Source organism: Rhinopithecus bieti, unplaced genomic scaffold (assembly GCF_001698545.2).
Source record: "Rhinopithecus bieti isolate Rb0 unplaced genomic scaffold, ASM169854v2 scaffold_15253, whole genome shotgun sequence".
NCBI classification, from domain to species: domain Eukaryota; kingdom Metazoa; phylum Chordata; class Mammalia; order Primates; family Cercopithecidae; genus Rhinopithecus; species Rhinopithecus bieti.
The window spans coordinates 9,203-31,826 of NW_016808032.1; the positions used below are offsets into that span (position 1 = coordinate 9,203).

General features: G+C 43.6%; 2 long non-coding RNA genes across 4 annotated transcripts; one reads left to right on the top strand and one right to left on the bottom strand.

Moving 5' to 3' along the window:
* Positions 1-2,731: 2,731 nt before the first annotated feature.
* Positions 2,732-8,338, bottom strand: LOC108537653 (uncharacterized). The gene is made up of 3 exons (XR_001887880.1): positions 6,599-8,338; positions 3,930-4,123; positions 2,732-2,823 (listed from the first exon to the last, which is right to left on the bottom strand). It is a non-coding gene; the product is annotated as an uncharacterized LOC108537653 (long non-coding RNA).
* An 849-nt stretch (positions 8,339-9,187) lies between these two features.
* On the top strand, positions 9,188-22,618 carry LOC108537654 (uncharacterized). 3 transcript variants are annotated; one of them, XR_001887883.1, is made up of 4 exons: positions 9,188-9,263; positions 14,138-14,240; positions 18,020-18,131; positions 21,742-22,618. It is a non-coding gene; the product is annotated as an uncharacterized LOC108537654 (long non-coding RNA). The 3 variants fall into 3 exon arrangements; XR_001887882.1 differs by having other exon boundaries at positions 9,188-9,246; positions 14,128-14,240; XR_001887881.1 differs by having other exon boundaries at positions 9,188-9,246.
* Positions 22,619-22,624: the final 6 nt, after the last annotated feature.

Here is a 22,624-nt window from a genome sequence, read left to right on the forward strand (position 1 = left end):
GGCTGAAAATGTCAGAAGGAGATACAGAGAAAATGTTTTTTTTTTGGAGTTCTGCATAAATTTGAAGAGGTAAACCTGGAGAGCGGAGAACAATGAGTTATTGTTTGGGAACAAGCCCTCCAAAATCTGGCCGTAAACAAAATCTGCAGCGCTGTGACCTGTTCTTGATGGCTGTAACGCCCACGCTGGAAGGTTGTGGGTTTACCAATGAGGGCAAGGAAGACCTGGCCCTCCCAGGGCGGAAAACCACTTAAAGGCATTCTTAAGCCACAAACAATAGCATGAGTGATCTGTGCCTTAAGGACATGCTCCTGCTGCAGTTAACTAGCCCAACCTATTCCTTTAATTCAGCCCATCCCTTCGTTTCCCATAAGGGATACTTGTAGTTAATCGAATATCTATAGAAACAATACTAATGACTGGCTTGCTGTTAATAAATATGTGGGTAAATCTCTGGGGCTCTCATGTCTGAAGGCTGTGAGACCCCTGATTTTCCACTTCACACCTTGGTATTTATGAGTATGTGTCTTTAATGCCTCTAGTGCTGCTGGGTTAGGGTCTCCCCAACCAGCTGGTCTCATCAAATTATATGCAATGGACTAGAGAAAGATGCATATTAAACCATGTCTTTTTTTCCACCCAAGAAGAGTTACTAGCAAGCAGTAAGATGTGAGGAAATGAAACCAGTCAGAGTGCTGAGTGCTGGAGAAGAGGTCCATGTGCACACTCTGTCATGGACATGGTTGGGACTACCTGTATGGATTAAATGCAGGATTAGGGGATGGTTGATTTGCATTTTTTCCCCAGGGCATAACCTGAGACCACAAAGCTTCTAGGGAGTTTGTGTACATCGTGGCCCCGCAGCAGTGAAAGACTTGAAGAATGCTCTGGCTAAAGACAGGTAGGTGCTGTGGCAGGTAGTTACTTGCCTACCCAAATATCCCCTTGCTAGGAGAACCTTGATTTTGTTGAGGTATGGATCTCAGGAAGTTACCCTAGGTTTTTGTCTAGGGGTAGGCATGTGACCAGATTTGATTAATGAGATGTAAGGAGCAGCGGTAGGGAGAAGGTTTCTTTTCTTCCCCACCCCAGAGTCTCGCTTTGTCACACAGGCTGGAGTGCAGGGGCGTGGTCATGGCTCACTGCTGCCTTGACCTCCCCAACTCAAGTGATCCTCCTACCTCAGCTTCCCAGATAGCTTGGACTTTAGGCACACACCACCATGTCTGGCTAATTTTTTTCTGTTTTGGAGATGGAGTCTTGCTATGTTGCCCAGGCTGGAGTGCAGTGGCACAATTTTGGCTCACTGCAGCCTCCACCTCCTGGGTTCAAGTTACTCTCCTGCCTCTGCCTCCTGAGGATCTGGGACTACAGGCACATACCACCATGCCTGGCTAATTTTTGTATTTTTGGTAGAGACGGGGTTTCACCATGTTGGCCAGTCTGATCTCAGACTCCTGACCTCACGTGATCCACCTGCCTCGGCCTCCCAAAGTGCTGGGATTAAAGGTGTGAGCCACCATGCCCAGCAATCCTACCAAATTCTTAGTTTTATCACGTGAGTAAGTGATCACAATCCTAAGTATTTACCCAGTTTAATTAAAAAATTGGGCTGGGCCTCCTTACTCGGGAGGCTGAGGCAGGAGAATTGCTTGAACCTGTGAGACAGAGGTTACAGTGAACTGAGATTGGACCACTGTACTCCAGGCTGGGTGACAGAGCAAGACTGTCTCGGGGGGGGGGGGGGAAAAACATTACTAAAAAGCCACAGGAATGTTTATGGGAAGCTTTATTCATACTGCCCACATTGAAAGCAACCTTGATGTCCTTCAGTAGGTGAATGTACCAACAAACTTTGTTACATTGCTCAATGAAATATTATCCACTGATAAACCATTGCGATACATTTGGATTTGATTTAATCTCAGTTACCTACTATCTGACATTTTAGGAAGGGGGTAATTGTTTTTAATGATGGATAAACTTGTGCTGGTGTTTTGGATCTTATGATGCTGAGCATGTTCTGCACTGATGCTAATGTCTAATATAATTTTATATTTACAAACATACCTGCTACCCAGAGATTAATTGAGTCTATATGGACTATTGACCCCTTTTGAGACTGCAACATACGCACTCCTAAATCAGTGTTTAGACTTTTCAAGTATCTAACTCATTTCTAAATGTGTATCATGTTTATAAACCTCTTGATTTCCAGCAACATATGATAGAAAACATCTATTAAAAACACTTCACAGCTTCTACTCAGTGTCACCCATTGCTGTTGTGAGAGAAACACAGCAATATCTCATATGTTGCAAGCTTTCAAGATAGGCTGAACTTAAAAAGTTGCTCCATTGGTTGTATCCGATGGATCTAAATTTGCCTCCTATTTCACTTTGTGTCAAGAGCCAAAACACTGAACCTAACTTTCTCTTCCTGGTAGGTAATAACAGAGAATAAAGATTTATTTTCATGCTCACTTTTTTTTTTTTTTTTTTTGAGATGGAGTCTCACTCTGTCTCCAGGCTGGTGTGCAGTGGCACAATCTCGGCTCACTGCAACCTCTGCCTTCCGGGTTCAAGTGATTCTCCTGCCTCAGCCTCCTGAGTAGCTGGGACTACAGGCAGGTGCCACCACGCCTGGCTAATTTTTGTATTTTTAGTAGAGATGGGGTTTCACCATGTTGGCCAGGCTGGTCTTGAACGCCTGACCTCGTGATCCGCCTGCCTGGGACTCCCAAAGTGCTGGAATTACAGGCGTGAGCCACTGCACCCGGCCATGCTCGATTCTTAAAAGTCATAAAAACAATCAAATAGGATCCTGGGGAGGAAAAAAAAACAAAAAACCTTGAGATAAAAAGGCACAAATAAATATGAAAAAGTCATAAATGTATATTAAGTGAAATAAGTCAGTCTGGAAAAGCTCCATACTCTACAATTCCAATTCTATAATCTTTCTGGGAAAGAAAAACCAGAGGGACAGGACAAACATCAGTGGTTGCTGAGGGATCTGGAAAAGGGAGAGAGAAGGTAATAGCTGAAACTCAGGTAATGTTTAGGGCGTAAAACTATCTTGTAATGGTAATGAATGGCATTATTAGTTTGTCAAAACCTTTAGACTATCAAAACAGACTGAACCTTAAGGCAAACTCTGGCCTTTAGTTACTAACAATGTATCAATAATGGTTCACTCATTGTAACACATGGACCACACCCATGTAAAAGGTGGTCAAGAAAAGCAAACTGGGGGAGGAGGGTCTGAGAACCTTCTGTACTCTCTTCAATTTCTACGTTCATATAAAACTCTCCTACATAAACTCTTAATTTTTAAAACTGTAGCAACACTTTCAGGAACAGATCCATCTCAGCTAATGTTTAATGATGAGCTAAATGTTCAGACTTTCAATTGAGATGTTTTCTGTTTCAAGTGAATGAAACTTTTAGTTGTAAATATGCCATTACTTCTATAGTTGTAGTAGTGGCAACTGACTTAATAATTTAAAGTTGCACACATGAAATAAAAGAAATACGACACAGCATTTTTAAAGTTTTGTCTAGGCGTGGTGCCGTGGCTCATGCCTGTAGTCCCAGCACTTTGGGAGGCCGAGGCAGGTGGATCACCTGATGTTAGGAGTTTGAGACCACCCTGGCCAACTTGGCGAAACTCCGTCTCTACTAAAAATATAAAAATTAGCCAGGCATGGTGGCGGATGCCTGTAGTCCCAGCTACTCAGGAGGCTGAGGCAGGAGAATTCACTTGAACCTAGGAGACAGAAGTTGCAGCAAGCTGAGATGGAGCCACTACACTCCAGCCTGGGCTACAAGAGTGAAACTCCATCTCAAAATAAAAGTTTCATCTTAAATATGAAATGCTTAACCAACTGGAATCACTCTGCTTGAATGAACTTAATAGAATAGCCACAGTACCTTCGACTGATGTGCACACACTCATTATTCACCTAGTCAGAAGTTTTCGGACACTCTGCTTCCAGGGAGAAATATCGACTGCACTGATTACTGGTGAGTGTTGTTGGGCCAGAAGTTGTCGGATGCTCAGCTTGGAGTCGGCAGAGGCTCTGCCAGTTCCTCAGGAATTACTTTTATGTTTGGGATGCAAGATCCTAGGAAATTACAAAAAAGATAGCTGTTGAAATCTTACAGGCAGAAGACCATAGATAAGTTAGTAACACTTTATGCACAGATGAAATTTTTTTTTTTTTTGAGATGGAGTCTTGCTGTCGCTCAGGCTGGAGTGCAGTGGTACAATCTGGGCTGACTGCAATCTCTGCCTCCTGGGTTCAAGTGATTCTCCTGCCTCAGCCTCCCAAGTAGCTGGGATTACAGACATGCACCACCACACGTGGCTAATAATTTTATATATTTAGTGGAGATAGGGTTTTACCATGTTGGCCAGGCTGGTCTCAAACTCCTGAGTCACCTCAGGTGATCCACCTGCCTCAGCCTTCAAAAGTGCTGGAATTGCAGGCATGAGCCACCACGCCCTGCTCACAGATCAAACTTGATCCAGTTTTTTACCACCTGCTTAGTACAGCTACCTGAATCAGAGTTAGTCCCTACAGAGAGAGATTTTTTCTTTTTGAGATGGGGTCTTGCTCTGTTACCTAGGTGGCAGTGCATTGGCATGCTCATGACTCACTGCAGCCTCGACCTCTAGGGCTCCAGTGATCCTCCCACCTCAGCCTCCCAATTATCTGGAACCACAAGCACACACCACCATACGGGGCTAATTTCTAAAAGTTTTTTGTAGAGGTGGGGTCTCCCTAAGTTGGCCAAGCTGGTCTTGAACTTCTGCCCTCAAACTATCCTCTTGCTTTGGCCTCCCAAACTGTTGGGATTACAGCTGTGACCCACTGTGCCTGGTCCTCCTAGAAAGACCTTGCAGTGTGGGTAGCACTTAAAATGGAACAGACTGATGTTGTAGGCAAATGCCTTTCTTTGGATGAGACAATGTAGAAAGGAAGCAGAGCAGATTGACCAAGAGCACGTAGCCTGGTGCCTAATTCAAATCCTATGAGAAGCTTGTACATACCTAGGAACGTTATATAAATCTCTCTCTGCTTCAGTCCCTGTTCTGAGATACACAAATGTTAGGCCGAGCATGGTGGCTTATGCCTATAATCCCAGCACTTTGGGAGGCCGAGGCAGATGGATCACCTGAGGTCAGGAATTCGAGACCAGCCTGATCAACATGGTGAAAACCCGTCTCTACTAAAACACAGATCAACATGGTGAAAACCCGTCTCTACTAAAACACAAAAATTAGCCGGGCGTGGTGGCAGGCACCTGTAATCTCAGCTATGTGGGAGGCTGAGGCAGGAGAATGGCTTGAACCCAGAAGGCAGTGGTTGCAATGAGCCGAGATCCGTTCATGGCACTCCAGCCTGGGCAATAAGAGCAAACTCTGTCTCAAACAAAAAATAAATGTTAATATGGTCCCTCTTACGATACAAGGCTAACATTGAATTCAGGGTAAAGCCCTAAGAAGACTGGTACCAGCCGGGAGTGGTGGCTCACGCCTGTAATCCCAGGACTTTGGGAGGCCAAGGCAGGTAGATCACGAGGTCAGGAGATTGACACCATCCTGGCTAACATGGTGAAACCCTGTTTCTACTAAAAATACAAAAAAAATTGGCCAGGTGTGGTGGTGGGTGCCTGTAATCCCAGCTACTTGAGAGGCTGAGGCAGGAGAATCGCTTGAACCCGGGAGGCGGAGGTTGCAGTGAACTGAGATCACAGCATCCAGCCTGGGTGACAGAGTGAGACTCCGTCTCAAAAAAAAAAAAAAAAAAATGCATTAATACAGATGGTTCCATATTTTCTCCAGGGATCATCTGAGGAGGTGAGTGGGGGAGGGGGGTGTGGGACAAAATGGGGATTATGGTATTCAAAATGGAGGATTTTAATGTGGTCTCCAGTTGGATAGAAGTTGTGTGTACACGTGTATTATCCATACACACAGGGCCACTGTTCTGAGTTCCTCATGTATATTAATCTGTGTTTTATCCTCTCAACTCTGACAAGAAGGTACTTTTCTGCAGATGGAAAAGCTGAAACATGCAGAGGATTCACCACCTGCTCCAGGTCACCATTTTGTAAGTGGCTGAAGCAGGATGTGACCCCAGGTGGTCTGGCTCCAGAGTCCATGCACTGAGCTAGATCAAAGATAGAAAAGAGGGCACATTCAGCTTGCTTGACTTTCCTTTTCATACTCACTACGTCTCTCATGAAGATGGTCACCTTTTCTTATCCTGTCTTTGGACTTGAAACTCAATGATTTTGGCCTTTGTAGTCTGGTACTTGAGAAACACAAAGGATTCTCAACTCTTGGACCTCAGACTGGGAGCTGTGGTAAAAGTTTCCATTTTTGTGAGGCTTTTGGACATATAAAAGCCCCATGGCTGGTTTCCCTGGGAGCCACGCTACTGCTTTCTCATTCTCCAGCTTGCAGATGACCTGCTGTGGACTTTGCCTTGCAGTTAGGTGAGCAGTTGGGTAAATTCCCATTTACATCACACACACGCACATACATACGTATGTATGTATGTATACATATATACACACACAAGAAGACTTACCCCGAATACGTATGCGCCCAACAGTGGAGCAACCAGATTCGTAGCTACTTTGAAGGTTGAGATGGGAGGATCACTTGGGTCCGGGAGGTTGAGGCTGCTGTGAACCGTGATTGCACCACTGCACTTCATCCTGGGCGACAAAGTGAGACCCTGTCCAGGGGGAAAACAAGCCTCACAGGGGGAGGTTCATATGCATAGGTTGGGGAGTTCCTGCTCTCTGGTGTCCCACAACGCACCCTTCTACCCTACCTAGACTGGCCTGGGGTGATGCTGCCCTGAGGCTGGTCATCCCGCACTGTGACTGGCAGGGGACGCTAAAACAGCCTTTTCTGCCCCACATGGTGCGCATGCGTGTTCTCACCGCCGACACTGCATGGAGTGCGCGGCGTCCGGAATGAGTAGGAAAGCGGCTCCGGTTCCTTCAGGACCGCTTCAGGGGGCACCGCGGCGGTTTGGGGACGACTTGGAGCCCTGTCCTAGGGAGAAAACAGCTCCTGTCTGTGGCCCTGACTGGTTAGGTGGGAGCTGCGTGCAACTCAACTTCTCCGGGGCATTGTTTTCTACACGGTGAGTGCAGAAGGTTGGTTCCTCCAACGTTCTCTTTATTCTCATTTTCTCCATAGCGTTTCTCTTTTCTAGTATTTTAGTATTTGTTTTACCATTAGTTTTGTTCCCTGAGGGCTTTTGAGGGTGGCAAGTGTAGCAGACTGTGTTATTTTTAGGGTTTGAGGACTTTTTCTGAGGGAACCTGTCCCATATAGATGGGGAGAGAGGAAAGCCCCAGGAGGAAGGGGAAGCCCGGCCCAGGTGGGAGTTGGGGCCAGGCCTGGGTGTTGGCTGCCTCCTGGCCAGGCCTCAGACGGAGGAAGAAAGATGCCAGCAGCCTCCAGGATTTGATGAATTTTTAAATTTGCCTTCGCGCCATCGGGACCCATCGGTACTCTTTCATGCCCCCCCACCCCTGGCCTTCAGGGAAGCCTGTGTCCCCTTCTGTCCCTCTGGTCACGACCACCAGGGCGGGGAGGTACACCCGGGTGCGAGCCTGACGGGGACTTGTCCCTGGTGACGGGGAAGCTGAGCACCTGGTTCTCTCCATGCTGCTCAGTGTTATGTCCCCTGTGCAGAAATGTCTGCTGGGTCCCTGCCCACTTCAGGGTTGATGATCTTGTAGTTGTTATTGCTGTTGAGCACTGTGAAGGTATTGCGTGTTTTTTATAACAATCCCTTAGGAGATGCATGCTTCCCCCAAACTTTCTCCCCATTTGTAGGATTCCTTTTCATTTGATTCATTATTTTCTGTACCCAAGTTTTTCAGTTGGGTGGAGCCCCATGTGGTTGTTTTTGCTTTTGTTACCTGTGATTCGCTTTCCCAATTTAAAAGATAGATTCAGAAGCCATTCCATTCTCGATGAGGTTTTACCGTCTGCTTTTTTTTTTCGTTTTTTCTTTTCGCGTTTCCAGCCTGTGAGCCTAGATGCAAGTTGCTCCAAAGCTTAAGTGCTCCACCATCCCCTACACCCTTTTTTCTTACAGACGTTTGATGATCTATAATTTCAGGTCTTGTGTTTAGGTCTTCAATCCATTTCGAGTTGATTTTTATGTATTGTATACCAGAAGGGTCCTATTTCATTCTTTTTCATATAAACATCAGTTTTCTCAAAACCATTTAATGAAGAAATTCTCCTATCCCCCATTGAGGCTTTGTGATCTCTGATACTGTTTGCTTTGGGAGGTATACCCAGTAGTGGGATTGCTAGATTGTATGGTAGTTGCATTTTCAATTTTTTGAGGAATTTACTTTTTTTTTTTTTTTGAGAGGGAGTCTCGCTCTGTTGCCCAGGCCGGAGTACAGTGGTGTGATCTCAGCTCACTGCAGTGTTTGCCTCCCAGGTTCAAGTTATTTTCCTGCCTCAGCCTCCTGAGTAGCTGGGACTGTAAGCATATGCCCACCACACCCGGCTAATGTTTTGTATTTTGAGTAGAGACAGGGTTTCTCTGTGTTATCAGGATGGGCTCGATCTCCTGACCTCGTGATCTGCCTGCCTTGGCCTCCCAAAGTGCTGGGATTACAAGCCTGAGCGACCGCACCTGGCCTACAACTTTTTTCCATAGTGTATATCCTATTTTATCTTTACACCAACAATGCATAAGATTTTCCCTATATCCAAATCCACACCAGCATTCTTTTACATTTTTAAGATATTTTCAGTAACATTTATTCCAGTCGGTGTGGGATGGTACCTGAATGTGGTTATGGAGTACATTCCTTTCTAATGAGTAGTAATGTTGAGGACCTTTTCTCTTATGTGTTTGTGCATTTTATGTCATTTTTGCAGCGATGTCAATTCAGGTTTTCTGCATGATTTCAGTTTGGATGTGTATTTTTTATGCTATTTGGTTTTTTTTTCCTGCGTACATGTTTGGTAACAACCAGTTATCACTTCTGTGATTCCCTCCTATTTTCTTTTCTTTTTTTTTTTTTTTTGTTGAGACGGAGTCTCGCTCTGTCGCCCAGGCTGGAGTGCAGTGGCCAGATTTCAGCTCACTGCAAGCTCCGCCTCCCGGGTTTACGCCATTCTCCTGCCTCAGCATGTATATTGGAATATTGGCTACCTACAGCTTTGCAGCGCAATTTGATATCAGGAATTGTGAGTCCTCCAACTTGGTTTGTATTTCTCAGGGTTCCTTAGATGTTTAGGACTGTTTGTGGTTCCATGTTAATATTAGCATTGTGTATTTAAATTTTTTTTTTTTTTGGACGGACTCTTGCTCTTTCGCCAGGCTGGAGTGCAGTGGCGTGATCTCGGCTCACTGCAACCTCCACCTCCTGGGTTCAAGCGACTCCCCTGCCTCAGCTTCCTAAGTAGCTGGAACTACAGGCGTGTGGCACCACACCTGGCTGATTTTTTTTTTCTTTTGTATTTTAGTAGAGACGGGGTTTTATCATGTTGACCAGGATGGTCTCGATCTGTTGACCCTGTGATGATCCACCTGCCTTGGCCTCCCAAAGTGCTGGGATTACAGGCATGAGCCACCGAGTCCGCCCCCCGCACCCCCACCACCCCGCTTTTTTTTTTGAGATGGAGTCTTACTCTGTCAAGAGGCTAGAGCACAAAGCATGACCTCGGCTCACGGCAACCTCCACCTCCTGGGTTCAAGTGAGCCTCCTGCCTCAGCCTCCCAAGTAGCTAGGACTACAGGCATGCGCCACCATGCCCAGCTAACTTTTGTATTTTTAGTAGAGACGGGTTTCACCATGTTGGCCAGAATGGTCGCGATCATCTGACCTCCTGATCTGCCCGCCTCGGCCCCCCAAAGTGCTAGGATTAAGGCGTGAGCCACTGCACCTGGCCTATACTTCTTAAATGTTCTGTCTGTAATAAGGCACATAAGCAGAGGGTATCCTGGGACTTTCTTCCTTATCTGGGGCTTTTTCATGTTTGTTTCTGTTTGTTTTGAGACAGAGTTCAGCTCTGTTGCCCAGGCTGGAGTGCAGTGGCATGATCTTGGCTTACTGCAACCTTTGTCTCCCAAGTTCAAGTGGTTTTTGTGCCTCAGCCATCCAAGTACCTAGAATTACAAGTGTGTGCTGCCATGCCAAACTAATTTTTGTATTTTTTAGTAGAGATCGGGTTTTGCTACGTAGGCCAGGCTGGTCTCGAACTTCTGGTCCCAGATGATCCGCCCACCTCAGCCTCCCAAGGTGCTGGGATTACACACATGAACCACCTTGCCCAGCCTCATCTGGGACATTTTGATACATGTATATTTTGGGTGATAAATCAGGGTACTTAGCATAACTATTTCCTCATACAGGTGTTTTTTTGTGGTGAGAACACTCAAAATTGTTCCCTTCTAGCTTTTTTTGAAAAATACAAAACAATATTCTAACAAAATTCCACGCAGCTGTGGAAGGGGACTCTAGAATGTGTTCCTCCCAACTAACTGTAACTTTGTTTCCATAACCAGTCCCTCCTATTTCCCCTCCTTCCCCCAGCCTCAGGAGACCACTCCTGTACTTTCTGCTTCCTGAAGGTTAAGTTTTTGGATTCAGTCTGAGTGAGGTCATGCAGTGTTTGTCTTTCTGTGCTTGGCTTATTTAACAGAATGTTTTCTAGGTTCATTAGTGTTGCCCTAAATGAAAATTGCATTATTTTTATCACTGGAGAAGATGTGGTTGTATATATGTACAACATTTTCTTTATCCCTTCATCTGTGGTGAACAGGTAGGCGGATTCCATCATCCTAGCTATTGTGAATAGTGATGTAATAGACATGGAAAGGCAGATGTCTGTTCAAAATCCTGGTTTGCTTTGACTGTATACCTAATAGTGGGATGAATAGATCATATAGTATTGTACTTTCAGTTTTTTGAAGAATCTGCAACTGCTTTCCAAAGTGTATGTAGTAATTGACCCTCCCATAAACACTTCTTTTTTCCTGGAAATTGACACCAGCATTTGTGTTTGTATTTTTATTTGTCATATTCATGTGAATAAGTGAGATGCTTTCTGCGTATGGTTTTGATTTCCGTTTTGTGCAGGATTAGTAATGTTAACCACGTTTTCGTAAAGATAGAGTCAGTCCTATGTCTTCTTTGGCAAAAAGTTTATTCAGGCTCTTTGCCCAGTTTTGGATCGGTTCCTCATTTCGCTTTTGGTTAATTTTTTTTGTTTTTTTTTTTGCTAGTTACTAACATTAGTAGCTTGTGCCTTTTGGAAAACAGTGTCTTATCAGCTGTATGTTTCCTCAAACTTTCTTCTCACCTTTAAGATGCTATTCTTTTTTGTTTTTTTTCTCCTCCCCCTTCCCCTGCACCAGACTCCGATGAAGTCTTGCTCTGTTACCCAGGCTGGAGTTGCAGTGGGGCAATCTTGGCTTACTGCAACCTCTGCCTCCTGAGTTCAAGCAATTCTCCGGTCTCAGCCTCCTGAGTAGCTGGGAATACAGGTGTGCACAACCATGCCCGGCTAATTTTTGTATTTTTACTAGAGCCAGGGTTTCACCATGTTGGCCAGGCTGGTCTCGAACTCCTGGCCTCAGGTGATGCGCCTGCCTCAGCCTCTGAAAGTGCTGGGATTGCAGGCGTGAGTCACCATGCTTAGCCTGTTTCCTTAAATTTCTTTACAAAAATTTACCCTATGGTAAAGATGTACTACCAGGGGGTAGAATGAGACACTTTGGTCCATGGGTGCATTGTTTAGTGATGAAATCAGGGTATTTAGCATATCTCTTGCCTCATAGAGTTACTATTCGTTTGAGATGAAGACATTGAGAATTCTTTTTTCTAGTTTTCTTGAAAAGTATCCTCTGATAATGTTAGACCTACTCACCCTGCTGCTGTGGAATAGAACTACGGGTTTCATTCCTCTCATGGAATATGTAACTTTATCGCTGTTTCCAATCCCTGACCGTGCCCCACCTTTGAATCCCAACCCATGTTAAGAACAGTTGTGCTTAAATAGTTCTATGCAATATGTTTTTTAGATTCCTCTGGAGTGAGACAATGCGATGTTTGTCTTTCTCTGTGTAGTTTATTTCTTCTCTTTTCTTTTTTCCTCTTTTTTTTTTTTTTTTTGTTTTTTGAGATCGTGTCTGGGTCTGGTTGCTCAAGCTGGAGTGCAGTGGTGCGATCTCGGCTCAATGCGTCCTTGTCCTCTTGGGGCTCAGGTGATTCTCCCACCTCAGCTTCGTGATTAGCTGGGACTTTTGAGAAATGTCTCTTCAGGGTCATTGTCCAGCTTTGGCTGGGTTACTTGGTTTTGCATGTTTCACTTCTTAGTAGCATTAGTTTCTCATGCATACCATGTAACAATCTCTTTCAGATAAATGATTCCTCATCATGCCCTCCCTATGCGAAGAATGCTTAATTAAGCTCCAAGAGGTTTTCATAGTGCCTGTATATTTCTCCCAACAGTGTATGAGAGTGTGTTTGCAACTTCCTCCGGGGAATTTGTTTGAAATAATTGGTTTAATTATTCAAAATTAGGATGAGTCTCTATCTGAACGTGCTTTTCATTTACGGTTTAGAGATGACTGGTAATGTCGAGAACCACCCTTTTTACATGTTAGTGCATTGCACATTGTCTTTTTAGTAATATCTGTTCAGGTTTGTGTCCCAGTTTTGGCTGCGTTACTTGGTTTTGTGTGTTTTCTCTTCAGTGATGTCTTAGTTTCAGATACATGATTCCTTATAATATCCTTTCTATCTGAAGAATGCCTTCTGAGTGTTGGTTGGTGCATTGATTTCTTTACTGTGCAGTATTTTTTCAGTTTTTTTCTTTGTTTGTTTTTACTGGTTGATTATTATTTTAGTTTTTAGTGATGATTCTTTTTTTTTTTTTTTTTGAGATGGAGTCTCTCTCTCTGTCGCCCAAGCTGGAGTGTCGCTGCCATCTCGGCCCACTGCAAGCTCTGCCTCCCGGGTTCATGCCCTTCTCTTGCCTCACCCACCCATGTAGCTGGGACTACAGGCACTTGCCACCACACCTGGCTAATTTTTTTTGGATTTTTAGTAGAGACAGGGTTTCACTGTGTTAACCAGGATGCTCTTGATCTCCTGACTTCGTGATCCACCCACCTCTTGGCCTCCCAAACTGCTGGGATTACAGGTGTGAGCCACCCTGCCCAGCCACACAGTGATTATTCTTGTAAGATACAGTCAATAATAAAAACCAGAATTTTTGACTTCTGTTATTGGAAGTGTTTTCCTTTTGTTGTTTTTCGAACTATTTAACATCGATTCAGGTTTTTTGAAACTTAAGCTCACTCTGTTTTCCTGTAGGCGTTTTATGCTTTTGAGTCATGTGTTTAGGTTTTAATTTGTGAGCCACAGCACCCAGCCTTGTTACATCTTGTGGGTGTTCTTTTGAGAAAAAATGTGTTGACTGCATACAGGCGTGTGTTTAGGTACTGTTATGTCCACAGGTGCGTGGTTTCTTTTTATGCCACTGCCGTAGTCTTTGGGTAAGTAGAGCTTTTACCTGTAATTTGAAGATGAGTGTGAGGCCTCCAATCTAGTTTGTATTTCCTAGGTAGGATTGCTTTGCATATTCAGGGTCTTTGGTGGTTCCATGTGAATTTTTAGCTGTGTGTAGTTAACATTTTGTAACAAGTTTGGTTCATACCATATGTCCAGAATTAGTGGTGCAGTGGGACATTGTGATAATTGTATACCTTGCATAAGGATAGAATCAAGGAGTTTCTTGTGCCTGTGATCAGGTATAGGTCTTCTATCTTTGAGGTATGGACATCAGTATCCTCCTTGGTAGCTATTTTGAGAAAGACACGACCATATTTTTAGGCATAGTCGCCCTGCTGTGGAGTAGAATACCAGAATGTATTCCTCTCCTTTAACTCTCTGCATACCTATTGCCAATCCTTGCCCATGTCCTCCCTTCCACCCAGCCTATGGTGACCACTACTATATTTTCACCTTCAGTGAAATTTTTCAGTTCCCACATGATTGAGTGAGAACATGCAGGTTGATCTTTCTCTTTTCTCTGCTTTTCTGATTTGATTGAACATAGTATCTTGCAGGTGCAGCTGTGTCGTGGGAAATGAAAAATGCCCTGAATTTTGATGGCTGAAAAGTATTCCATTGTGCCTGTGTCCTGGAGATTCTTCATCTGTGAATGGACAGGTAGGTTGATTCCATCCTTTGGCTATTGTCAGTAGCGTGTCAAGAAAGAGGGGAAGGAAGCTTTGTCTCCAGCATACAAATTTCATTTGCTTTCCATGGAGAGCCATGGGTGGGATGATGACATTACAAGTTAGGCATATGGTTAATTTGTTCGGGGACCTTCTACTGTTTTTCCTAGAGTGCATCCTAATTAAAGTTCCACCCAGTAATGTGTAAGATTATCCCTTTCTTTGTCTGGTCACCAGCCTTTGCCTTATTTCAAACACAGTCTTTCTTTTTGGCAATATTCATATCAGTTAGATTGAGATGGTGCCTGAGTGTGGTTTTCATTTACATGTTTGAGATGAGTTGATCTCAACAGTGATATTGAGAAACCCATTATTTTACCTGTGTTTTTGTTTTTTGGAGATGGAGTTTCTCTCTTGTTGCCCAGGCTGGAGTACAATGGCGCCATCTCAGCTCGCTGCAACCTTCGTCTCCTGTGTTTAAGTGATTCTCCCTCCTCAGCTCCCCGAGTAGCTAGGAGTATAGGTGTGTTCCCCCATACCTGGGTAATTTTTGTGTTTTTAGTAGAGACAGGGTTTCACCATGTTGGCCACGCTGGTCTCAAATCCCTGACCTCAGGTGATCTTCCCTTGGCTATTGTGAGTAGTGCTTCACTCCACCTGGGAAGGCAGCTATGATTTCCATGTAGTGATTTCTCTGTCCATAAGTACATACCCACTGTTGGAATTGCTAGATGAAGTGGTAGCTAGCTTTGTGATTGTTTGGGAAGCTCCAAGTGGTTTTTGTAGTACCTATGGTAATGGTGATTTCTCTCAACAGTGTGGAAGAGTATCTGTGTATGCAGGTTTCCCTGGGGCGTTCGTTTGAAATAACTGGTTTTTATTTTTTGTTAGAATTAGAGTGAGTTTATATCTGAGTGTGATTATCATTTACAGTTTAGAGATGACTAGCAATGGTGAGAACCACCTTTTTTTTCCTGTTAGTGAATTGCATATTGCCTTTTCAGTAATGTCTGTTCAGGTTTGCTGCCCAGTTATGGCTGGGTTACTTGGTTTTGGGTGTTCTGCTCCTTAGTGGGGTGTTAGTTGCTCCCAAATGTCAGATAACAACCGCTTTTAGATACATGATTCCTCGTAATATCCTTTCTGTCTGAAGAATGCCTTCTGAGTGTTGGTTGGTGCATTGTTTTCTTTACTCTGCAGAACTTCTTCAGGTTGTTTTGTGTTTTTATTTCTTGATTATTTTAGTTGTGATTTTATTTTGTTTTCCTTTTTATTTTTTGAGACAGAGTCTCGCTCTGTTGCCCAGGCTGGAGTAGGGTGTCACGATCTTGACTCACTGTAACCTCCACCTCCCAGGTTCGAGCGATTCTGTTGTCTCAGCCTCCCGAGTAGCTGGGACTGCGGGTGTGCACCACTACTCCCAGCTAATTTTTGTATTTTTAGTAGGGACAGGGTTTACCATGTGGGCTAGGCTGGTCTCGAAATCCTGACCTCAAGTGATCTTCCCACCTTGGCCTCCCAAAGTCCTGGGTTTACAGGCGTGAGCCACCGTGCCTGCTAGCGGTGACTGTTTTTGTAAGATAAGGTCGACGACGAAAACTAGAATTTTTGACTTCTATTGCTGGAAGTGGTTTTTTTTTTCTGTTTTTCTTTTTTTCTATTTGCTTTTACATCCTGTGAGCTTAGATTCAGGTTTTCCTAAACTTAAGCTCGCTCTGTGTTTTCCTGTAGCAGTTTTACGCTTTTAGATATTGTGTTTAGGGTTTAATGTATGTTGAGTTTCTGTTTGTGTATTGTATAACAACAAGGTCTTATTTCATTCTTTTGTATGTGGCTATCCAGTCGTTTCCGACTGCTCAATTGGACAGACTTCTGACTCCTCATCTCATCTTTTTTCCCTTCGAGACGCAGTCCTACTCATGCCGTCACCCAGACTAGAGTACAGTGGCGAGATCTCAGCTCTCCACAACATGTGCATCCTTGCTTCAAGAGATTCTCGTGCTTCATCTTCCCAAGTGGTTGGGATTGCTGGTGTGCACCACCACACCTGACTACAATTATCTGTATTTTTTCTAGAGATGGAATTTCACCATTTTGGCCAGGCTGACCTCAAGTGATCTGCCTGACTTGGTCTCTGAAAGCTCTGGGAGTACAGGTGTGAGCCACAGCACCCAGCCTCATTGTATCTTCTAGGCGTTCCTTTGAGAAAAATGTGTTGACTGCATACAGGTGTGCGTTTAGGTTCTCTTAGGTCCCTAGGTTCATGGATTCATTTTTATGCCACTACTGTAGTCTTTGGATGAGTGGAGGTTTTACATGTAGTTTGAAATTGGGAATGTGCAGCCTCCAATTGAGTTTGTATTCTCTTGGATTGCTTTGCATATTCAGGTTCTTTGGGTCTTTGGTGGTTCCGTGTGAATTTCTAGCCATGTATCATTAGCATTCCATAAAACGTTTGTTTCATACTTTATGTCCAGAATTAGGGGTGCATTGGGACATTGTGATACTTGTTTGTATATCTTGAGTATGGATAAAATCAGGGAGTTTCCCATGCTTGTGACCAGGTATAGGTTTGATATCTTTGATGTGTGAATATTCAATATCCTCCTTGGTAGCTGTTTTGTAAACAGCACAACCATGTTGTTAAGTGTCATCTCCCTGCTTTGGAGTGGAATACTAGAATGTACTCTTCTCCTGTAACTCTCTGTGTACCTATTGCCAATCCTTGATGTCCTCTCCTCCACCTAGTCTGTGGTGACCACTACTGTATTTTCACCTTCAGTGAGTTAAATTTTTCAACTCCCACGTGAGTGAGAACATGCAGGCTTGGTCTTTGTCTGCATTTCTGATTTGATTGAACAGAATATCTCCAGGTGCAGCCATGTTGCTGGAAATGATAGGATTCCATGAATTTTGATGGCCCAGAAGTATTCCATTGTGTCTGTGTACAAGAGATTCTTCATCCCTTCATCTGTGGATGGACAGGGAGACTGATTTCTTATCTTGGCTTTTGTGCATAGGGCTGAGTTCCACCTGGAATGACAGATAATCTCTTCCATGTCCTGATCATGTGCTCTGCGTATATACCTAGTAATAGAATTACTAGATAAAACGGTAGTTGTAGTTTTACGATTTCAAGGAACATCCAGGTCGTTTCTTTAGTGTGCATACTAGTTCACCATATCCCACCAGCTGTGGAGACAAGTTCCTCCTCTGAGAAGATTCTCACCATTGCTGACACACACAAAAGCGTAAGTGAAAATCACAGCAGATTTCGTCTCACTCTGGTTAGAATGAATACTACCAACATTTGATGGTAGTTTGCTTCTATAGAGTATACATTATATCCCCCCCCACACACACAACCCAAGGTGTAAGGGACATTTTGAGATATCTATATGTAGCATCATGATGAAATCATCGTATCTGGCATGTCTGTGATCTTCCATCATTATATTATCTCTGTGGAGAGAATATTCAGAACCGTATTTTCCAGCTAATTTTGAAAAATTTTTCTAGATTCTGTTGACCCTAGTCACCTAGTCACCCTGCTGTGCAATAGAACACCAGAATGGGTTCCTTGTATCTGAGCGTCACTCTGTACCCATTACCAGTCCCTACCCAGGCTCTCTGCTCTCCCCAGCCTCTAGTAACCCTTACTGGAAGTTCTGCTTTTAAGAGACAATGTTTAATGTATTCTGTGTACCTGATGTCATGCAGCGTGGGTCTCTCCCTGGCAGACTCATTTCATTTCACCTAATTGTCTTCCAGGTTTCTCCAAGTGGTTGCAGATGACATGATTTCCTGAAGTGTTACAGCTGAAGTGTGTTTCCTTGTGTACATATACTGTGGTTCCTTTATCCCTTCATCTGTGGATAGACAGGTAGGTTGGTTCCACAGCTTGGCTGTTGTGACTAGGGCTTCAGGACACATGAAAAGGCAGATAACACAGGGATTTCATTTTCTCTAAACGTGTACCCAGTGGTGGGATTGTTATTGGAATGGCAGTTGTACTTTTACCTTTTGTTGTTTGTTTGTTTTTAAAAAAGACGGAGTCTTGCTCTTGTCGCCCAGGCTGGAGTGCAGTGGCGCGATTTCAGCTCAATGCAAGCGCTGCTTCCTGCGTTCAAGTGATTCTCCCGCTTCAGCCTCCCGAGTGGCTGGGAATCCAGGCACCTGCCACCATGCCTAATTTTTGTATTTTTAGTAGAGACAGGATTTCACCATGTTGGTAAGGCTGGTCTTGAACTCCTGACCTCAGGTGATCCACCTGTCTCGGCCTCCCAAAGTGCTGAGATTACAGGTGTGAGCCACTGCGCCCGGCCTACCTTTTACTTTTTTAAGGAACTTCCAAAAGTTTTTGTAGTGTGTACATAATTTTCATTCCACGAAGTGTGTGGAAGAATTTTTTTTTCTTTCTGCAAGTCTGCGCTGGCCATTGCCTTCAACAATTTTGATTTTTGTCTTTTGTAATACTCATTCTAGGTAGAATTAGATGTTAACCGAGTATGGTTTTGATTCACGTTTTTGTGAGGATTAGTGATATTGAGGAACTGTCACCTGTGAGTCCATTTCCTGTCATCTTTTCACTCAGGTCTGTTTAGATCCTTTTACTTGGATATTTGTTGCTTTTATTGTTGTTGTTTTTCACTTAGTCATATCACTTTATTGTCTGTGTTAGATAACAACCTCTTTCAGGGTTAGGATTTTTTATCATTTCTCCCGGTCTTTAGGATTCCTTTTTTTGTTGTTTCATTGTTTCTTTTTCCCTGTAGAATTTGTAAAGTGTCCCTAGTCACATATGGTTATAGTTGCATATATTAGCAGTGACTTTTGTGTTCAACACCCCGCTTCCGTGATAACAGAAAAACATGCGTGTGTGCGCACACAGAGTCAAGCCTTGCATTGTCTGTGGGTATAGTTTCCCTACCTTTTTTTTTAGTGTTATGATGCTTTTTTACCTTTTGCAGCCTGTTTGCGTAGATACAGGGTTTCCTAAAATATACACCCACTCTCTTTTCTTATAGGACCTTTACAGTTTCAAGATTGAGTTTAGGTCTTCATTTTGTGTTGATTTTGTGTATCGTGCATTGTAAGGGTCCTATTTCAGTGTTTTTCCTGTGGATATTCAGTTTTCTCAAAATCGATAATTGAACCAGACTCTCCCTTTCCCATTGTATCTTTTTGGGGTTTTGAAAAATGTGTTCCCTACGTATCATGTTGGATAGAGGATTTGGCTGCCTCGTTGTGTCACTTAGGTCCTCGTTCTGTGTTTGTGACAGTCGTGCATTGTTTGGATAACTACAGATTGTTTTTTCATTTATTAGTTTTTTTGGTTCTTACCTTGGATTTTTCTTTTAATGCTTTCTGCTCTTCATTATTACAGTTTAAAAGGTATATATGCAAGTTAGTTACATCTGTTGATTGCATGACACTGAGACTTGGGGTCCCAACAACCCCGTAACCCAGGCATGAGCAGAGGGCCCACAGAGTGGGTCTTCAGCACACGTTCCCTCTCCCCTGTTTTTTATTGATCTGTGGTCATTCCCGGTGTCTGTTGTTCTCTTCTTTATGTTTGAGTCCATTCAGAGTTTAACTCCTGCTTATAAGTGAGAACATGTGGCATTTGGTTTTCTATTTGGGCCTTAGTTCACTTATGACACTGGCCTGCAGTTTCCACCTTCTGTTGTCAGGTGATCCTCCTTGATAGGTCTACAGGTGCCCGCCACCACATCCGGCTAATTTTTTTATTATTGTAGAGAGGAGATCTCACCATTTTGCCAAGGCTGGTCTCAAATTCTGGACTGAAGCGATCCACCTGCCTTGGCTTCCCAAAGTGCTAGAATTACAGGTATGAGCCACTGAGCCGGCCTCTCATGCGCTGTAGATGGCTAGGTTGATTCCATGTCTTTGACATTGTGAATAATACTGCTATGAACATAACGAATGCCTGTGTCTTTTGGATAGCAGGATTGATTTTCCTTTGGGTAGATGCACAGGAGAGGGCTTTCTGGGTAATACTGCCATGAAAATACGAGTGCCTGTGTCTTTTGGATAGAAGGGTTGATTTTCCTTTGGGTAGATGCACAGGAGAGGGCTTTCTGGGTGAGATGGTAGTTCTGTTTTCAGCTCTTTGAGAAATCCCCAATCTGCTTTCAATGGTGTCTGTACTAGTTTTAATCCCCTCCCCTCCATTGAAAGCGTACCAGCATTTCGTTTCCTCGGCTGCCTCGCCAGCATGTGTTCCTTGTCTGCGTGGTCCTCACCATTGTGACCTCCATGGGTTTACAACGTCTTGTAATGTTTTTGATTGGCAGCTCTCTGATAGTGAGTTTGAGCATGTTTTCCTATATGTCGGTTGCTTGTACGTTGACTTTTGATAAGTGTGTGTTCACGTCTCTTGCCTGTTTATTAATGGGATATTCCCTAGTTGACTTGATGAAGGGCCTTGTAGATTCTGCATATTAGATGTTGTGCAGATGCACAGTTTGGGACCGTGTTCTCCCTTTGTATGCACTGTTAACTCTGTTGGTAGTTTCTTTTGCTGTGCAGCAGCTCTTTTAGGTATTTGGTCTGACTCATCAATTTCTGTTTTTGTTGCCCTTACTCTTCAGGACTTAGCCATCTAAATTCTTTGCCAAAGCCTATGTGGAGAAGGATATTTCACAAGTTTTCTCATAAGATTTTAATAGTTTGAGTTTTTCCGTTGAAATCTTTCATTCATCTTGAGTTCTTTGTGTCTGGTGAGAGGTAGGGGCCTAGTGTTACTCTTCTGCACATGGCTAGCCACTTATTTCAGCTCCGTTGATTGAATAGGGTGTCCTTTTGCCTTTGCTTACTTTGGTGGATTCTGTGTTAGATCAGATAGTTTTCAGTGTGTGGGTTTACTTCTTGGTCCTCGCTTGTGTTCCACTACTGTGTGGAAGCAGGTCCCTAGCTTTTCCATGAAATTTGAAATCAGGAAGTGTGATGTGTCCGATGTAGTCTGGATGTCTCAGGATTGTGGAGGATGAAACTCAGGGCACTTCATCGTCCCACATGAATATTAGCATCACCTATTTCTATTTCTTGCAACAAATGCGTTGCATAGTAAAGGAACAATACAATGAGAGGGTAGAGTGGGGCGTTATGGTCCATGCATACATTGTCGAATGATGAAATCAGGGTACTTAGTGTTTCTGATACCTTTTCCCATTGTTTATTCCTTTATGGTGAAACCCTTTCAGTATTCTCCTGTCAAGCTGTTTAAAAGTGATGTGCCTTTACTGTTAACCCTGGTCACCCTGCACTGGAATAGGACAACAGAATTTTCTTCCTCTCATTTCCCATTTACAATCCCTGCCCATTGTTCTTCTTTTCCCCCAATCTCTGCAAACCAATATTGTGCTCGCCGGGTCTTTGAGATAGAGTTTCTCAGATTCTGCATGTGCGAGATGACTCACGGTTTGTTTCTTTCCCCTCTTGTTCATTTAATTTACCATCATGTCCTCCAGGTGCAACCCTGTGGTTCCCCACGGTATGATTTCATTGTGGTTTTCTGTCTGAAGAGTATCCCAGGGTGTACATGTGGAGCAGCTTCTTTATCCCTTCTTCTGTAGATAAGCAGGTAGGTTGATGCTTACACTGGCTCTTGGGAACAGTGCTGGAATCCACATGGGTGAGTAGATCTATCTTTGGTGTCCTGATTTCAATGGCTTTGAGTGTATTCCTAGTAGTAGAATTGCCGGTTGAAATGGTAGTTGGAGTCTTTTAAGGTTTGGAGGAACCTCCAAGTGGTTTGTGTAGTGCGTGTGCTAGTTTACCTTCTCACAAACTGTGAAAGAGTGTCTCTCTCTCTGGAAACACACCAGAGTTTCCCTTTCTTTCAGTGTTTTTTTTTTTCCACTCTTTATGTTAATACTCACTCCAATTAGAATGAGATGGTGTCTAAGTGTGGTTTTGATTTACATTTTGTGGTTAGTGATGTTTGCCAAGTTATTGTGAACTTGTTTCAATTTGACATGTAAGACTGGGCAATGGATGTGAAGACCTGAGATGGATGCGCAGGTTAAAGATTCTGAATCAACATTACTGATCCTCACGAGAAGTCAATCAAAACCACACTCAGAAAGCATCTCTCTCTGGTGAGAATGAATGTTACCAAAATGGGACAGCAGTTTCATTGCCGTATAGTCTGTGTGTATAACCAGCGGATGCAAGGCACAGTTTGATCTGTGTAAACGTAGCATCATAATGAAGTCGCAGTGTCTGGCACCTCTGTGAGCTCCAGCCTTATGATTTCTCTGTGGAGAGAATATTCACAACTGACCTTTGTAGCTGTTTTGAAAATTTTGGTTTTCTGTTCTTGCCTTTTGCCATAATGGCCTACGGCTCTGT